The 5,386-nt window shown below is 51.6% G+C and overlaps 1 long non-coding RNA gene across 1 annotated transcript; it reads right to left on the bottom strand.

Annotated features, from left to right (window-relative positions):
* Nucleotides 1–1,770: 1,770 nt before the first annotated feature.
* On the bottom strand, nt 1,771–5,153 carry LOC125424927. The gene is made up of 3 exons (XR_007243301.1): nt 5,031–5,153; nt 3,866–4,041; nt 1,771–2,102 (listed from the first exon to the last, which is right to left on the bottom strand). It is a non-coding gene; the product is annotated as an uncharacterized LOC125424927 (long non-coding RNA).
* Between the last annotated feature and the right edge of the window lie 233 nt (nt 5,154–5,386).

Below are 5,386 nucleotides of genomic sequence, written 5' to 3'. Positions count from 1 at the left end.
AGCAGAGAGGTCAGCTAAGGTTGCTTGCCCGAGTGCTTGAATTGGGCATGGAAGGGTTGGCCATTATACCGGTGGGTGAGAGGGAAAAATTCAGGAGATGTTTGGAATGAGGCAGCCGCGAGATATCTGTCTAGAAGGGGTGCTTACTGTGGGGAAATAGAGTAGTGATCCCAGCAGCTTTAAGGATTAGGGTGCTGGAGGCCTTACATGTAGGGCACACCCCTGGAATATATGAGGAAGAAGGCATTGGCCCGTAGAACATGTGGTGACCAAAGATGGATAGTGAAATGAAAGAATGGGTGGCCAGGTGCAGGGTATGTCAGATAATGGTACCTGCCCGAGCTCAGGCCCCTCCCTATCGGTAGGAATTCACAAAAAGAGGCTGGTCAAGGGTACCTAATGATTTTTGCAGGGCCTTTGCAAGGCCAGGTGTTTCTCATCGTAGTGGACTCATATTCCAAATGGCTAGAAGTGTTGCCAGTATTATCAACGACATCCTATAGAAGCGTAATTAGAGGAGCACTGCGTAAGTTATTTGCAACCCATGGCCTCCCGGATCTGGTGGTATCCGGATAATGGGACAGCGTTTGTATCCAAGGAGTTTAAAGTATTCCTGGCCAATGGTGTTATTGGCCAGGAATTTCCTCGGCCCCTTTTCATCCGATACGAATGGGCAGGCGGAAAGGATGGTGCGTACAACGAAGGATGCATTGCGGCGAATAGTAGAGGGGGATTGGCACCGTCGGTTGGCGAATTTTTTGTTAACACAGCACATAACACCGTGCACAGCCACCGGGAGGAGTCCTGCGGAGTTGCTAATGAATCGGAAACTTACAACGTTGCTGGACCGAATGCGTATCGATTCCGGTGATGATGCGTCTCCGCGAAGATCAGGTGTTGCTTGAAAGCACCTCCCGGACATTTGATAAAGGATGACAAGTTGTATGTCCGAAATTATGGAGCAGGTCCGTGTTGGGTCCCAGCAGTTGTGAGAGCGGCCAACAGGGCCCTTGTCTTACTCAGATTGGAAACTGAAGATTGATCATGAGACATGATGACCAAGTAACAAAGAGAGCGCCAGGTGTAATAGTAGAACAGGAAGCCCAGGTCCTCGAGGAATCTAGAGCGTTAAGGGGGGCGGATGGAGCTGCAGGATGAGGAAGCAGCAAATGGTCCAATTGTCCCCGAGGAATCTGGGATTAAGGGGCAGATACGGAGAGGCCAGGCGAAACAGTAAGTGGTGATTGGTGTTTTGCAGAACCAGGAATTAAACACAGACTCAGGAGCCAGAGCGGGAGCTGAGACGATCTCAGCGAAAGAGAATCCCACCAGATTATTACAGGAGTTAGGGGGAAGGGGTGTAATGTATTGTATTGATTGTGAGGTACTGTATTGTTTTAAGAGTCTGCAGCTGTTGCATTGTAATTGGTAACGTCGACCGAGTGTGTGCGTATTGAGCACAGCTGCAGAGTGATTTTAGGCTATGTGTGAGTAGCAGCTATGGAATAAAGTACTATGTTTTGTTCCTCCGACTCCTGTTTCTTGAGACTTAACAGTCGCCAAGAATGAAAAAAGGTTGGGAACCCCTGCTTTAGGAGAATGTCAGATATTGTTGCTTGAATTGGACACAGCTGGAAAGAGAAGACCTCACCTGTTCTGCCTGCCTCTTCTCCTCTGCCTCACTCAGGAGGAAACCTTCGGCCAGGGCCACCGCCTGGGAACTGGTCTCCGGCCCACATCCTCTGACCCAGCGCTGCATTTCCTGGGGCAGGACGGTCAGGAACTGCTCCAGGATCACCAGGTCCAAGATCTGCTTCCTGGAGTGCCTCTCTGGCTTCAGCCAGTGGTTGCAAAGTCCATGGAGCTGGCTGCAAACCTCTCGGGGTCCATCGGCCTCACGGTAGCAGAACTGCCAGAAGCGTCGACAAAATATTTCTGAGTTCAGGGGCTCCTGACCCCGAATCTCTGGCACGGCTCCCTCCCAGAATGCAACACCACCCCCAGCTTGGATGGGATGGGGGTCTTCCCTTCCTCTCTTGCAAAGTTCAGGTCCTGCTGGACTCTGCTCTTCCATCTCGCTTCTTTATCTGCACAGATTGCACCTGCAGCATTGAAAAGCGTAGCATTTACTCAGCTGGGTATGAAGAGAGGCTTCTCTCTGCGACCGAACCCAGGGCGGGGGGGGGGGGGGGGGCAGATGGTAACATGTCAGAAGGAAAAGTGAATGAAGAGACACGGTGGATCAGATCAAAAGTGTGATATTTCACTTTTAATACAGGCGAGACTTTTAGATACATGCCCGTTTGTTCATTTAGGAAAGTTCACTAGCTCTTTGAAGATGTTACCGTGTTTCCCCGAATATAAGACAGTGTCTTATATTAATTTTTGCTCCCAAAGATGCGCTATGTCTTATTTTCAGGGGATGTCTTATATTTCTGTATTCTGTTCGTCAGGCATGCTTTTGAACAAGCTTTGCTGCTCTTACTTTAGGGGGATGCCTGTTTTGCACTTCAGCAAAACCTCTGCCTAAAGTGTTGTACCGGGGGGATGTCTTATATTTGAGGGAAACAGAAGAATTTACTTTGGGTCATACTGTCACTTCAGGGACTTCAGATGGTGCAGGGGAATTAATAGGAGATATGCCCACTCAAGGCCAAAGTGGTCCCTTGCTAGCATAGGACAAGCGTAGAGCTGACATTGGCACAGAATAGAACTGTATCAGAACATAAGAACATAAGAACAAGCCAGCTGGATCAGACCAGAGTCCATCCAGTCCAGCACTCTGCTACTCGCAGTGGCCCACCAAGTGCCTTTGGGAGCTCACATGCAGGATGTGAAAGCAATGGCCTTCTGCGGCTGCTGCTCCCGAGCACCTGGTCTGTTAAGGCATTTGCAATCTCAGATCAAGGAGGATCAGGGTTGTGGTTTGTGCATGAAATGGCCACAAAGGTTGCTGGGGGGCAACAAACCCTGTTGAATGCTTAAGGTTGTGAATTCCAGTTTGGCAAATTCCTGGAAATTCGGGGGGTGGAGCCTGTGGAGGGCGGGGCATAAAGGTACAGAGTCCATCTCCCAAAGGATCCAATTTCTACATGCGTCCTAACTGGATATTGGCAAACCTGTATCAAGGAGATGATACATGAGGGAAGCATCAGCGAAATTGCTTAGTGAGACCTGAACCCAGGCCTGCTTTGACTGTGCCATTGTGTTCCTTTCTGTTTTGTGGCTTGGGTGTTTCTAACTCTTGCCTGGCGGGGTGCCAAGGGAATTATATGCGAGGGGTTTACGCGGGCTTTTCAGAAGCATCTTTGCTGATGCTATCCTTCAGGTTCCAAATAAAGATTATGGAGCAAACCTAAGGTTTCTCTTATTTTCGGACCCAAGGTCTGACACAGCCTCACGACAACCATGGCTGAGGATGATGATGATGATGATTTATTGAACTTATAGGCTGCCTCATCCCCGAAGGGCTCGAGGCGGCTCACAACATGGCTGTTCCAACGAATAGCAAATCAATAAATCAACAAATCAATAACATAAAACTTAAACCCTTAAAACCTATGCAGCAATATATTAAAACAGCAAAAGTATTGTAAAACAACATTGTTTAAAACAGCCTTCCTCCCTTCCATGATCCTTTCAAAATTTCCCTGCTTTAAAAAATTTTTCTGCACCACTGAAATTGCAAGCGTGGTGCAATGGTTAAAAGAAAGGGGAATCTAATCTGGAGAACTGGATTCGATTCCCCACTCCTCCACACGGAGCACGCCAGCGAGGTTGTTCCTTATTTCTCCTCTGTGATTCTGCCCTATTGGGGAGGGTCACCGTCAGCGACAAAGTACGCAAAACAATAACTAACACATACCAGTTTGGGTCTGCTTTCAGTCCAGCCAGTCCTGTAAAGATGAACAGATTTGTAGCTCCGCTGTGCCCTGGAGTGTCGTCTGTTCTTTCTTTTTAGGAGTTTCTTGAATCCTTGAACACGCAGCTGTACAAAAAGGCCGAATCCTTCAGAGGTAAGTGACCGGCACTCCAATCACTCTGGAAAGGTGAGAGAACAAGTCTTTTTAAGAGCAGATCCTAAAAAATCCAGCAGCAGAGGTGATTTGGAGATCAAGGGTCCTGAAAAACTCATAATATCCTGGATTCAGGATTAGGGTCAGGGGTGCCCTCTGACTCCCTCCTTTCTCTTCCCTTAAATAATATTCCATGGGTTTCTATCTCCCATGGCTCCTGGAGGGTGAGAAGCAGGCTCAGGCCTCAGTGGTGGGGTGGTCTTCCGTGCATCATCCTTTTTTCAATTCTCTGCTCCCTGCTTTATTTGGGGCCTGCCTCACAGTTCCTGGCCCTACATTTCAACCCCCTCCTCTTCCCCTCAATGTAAGGATTTTGGCCCCAGAGGCCTTGTTTCTTTCCCTTGTAGATTCTGGTATCTCCCCCCCCCCCAATCAGGTTGCTCTCTGCTTGGGGCTCCCCCATTCCTCACTTGCAGGCCACCCCTCCCTCCCCTTCCCTTGCATGCCATCCCTTCCGCTCCCTCTCCTAGGGTGGGTGGGTCATGTCCAGGTGCCAGGCCCCCTTCCTCTCCTTCTCTTGCATGCCGCCCCTCACTCACTCACTTCCCTTCCATGCCACCCCTCCCGAAATGAAGCGGGGTCCTCTGTAGACTAGGCCCCCTCTTGAATGCGCCTCGTTTGCAAAACCACACTGAATGCCCCAGAGAAGAGATCCCCACCGCTTCCTCCCCTCCCGGGGGGGGGGGGGGGGGATATGGTCGCCCTGATGCCCCCCCCGCAGCCAGCCTCTCCCCCCCCCCCCGCCGCCGCCAAAGCAGCCGCCAGGGGGTCTGTCTCTAAGCAGCCCCTCCCCAATCCAGCCCCCTCTTCCACCAAGAGGCCTTTCCTCCACTCCCAGCCCCCTCCCCACCAAAAGGACTCGTCCAGACGCTCCCCTGCCTTCTCTCCCCTCCCGTTCCACATGCCCATCACTCGCAATGCAGGGAAGGGGCTGCAGCTCAGCCCACCCCCAACCTTGTGCAGGGAGGAGAGGGGGAAGGGGGGCGCCAGAGGGAGCAGCCCCCTCCTCCAGGCTTTGCAGTGGGGTGGCTCCCCTGAGCCTCCTCCTTCCACGCCGCCCCCCAAACCCCCCTGGACTCACCCGGAAGGAGCTGCAGGAGCGGAAAGCACAAAGGCTGCTTTCTCCTCTGCAGGCTCCCCTCCCCCCCCCCGGCCTCTCTAGGATTTCGGCCTCTCTGGCTCCCCTTTCTGTGGGGGGGGGAGCATCCCCAAAAGCATCGCCCTTCCAAAGCCTTGCCTCCCCCCACTCTCCCCAAGGCGGATCCAGCCCCCCGTTCGCCCCAGGACAGGTTCAAGAGCTAACCTCTACT

Source organism: Sphaerodactylus townsendi, unplaced genomic scaffold, assembly GCF_021028975.2.
Source record: "Sphaerodactylus townsendi isolate TG3544 unplaced genomic scaffold, MPM_Stown_v2.3 scaffold_1498, whole genome shotgun sequence".
Classification (NCBI taxonomy): Eukaryota; Metazoa; Chordata; class Lepidosauria; order Squamata; family Sphaerodactylidae; genus Sphaerodactylus; species Sphaerodactylus townsendi.
This window is presented reverse-complemented; position numbering and strand designations above follow the sequence as displayed.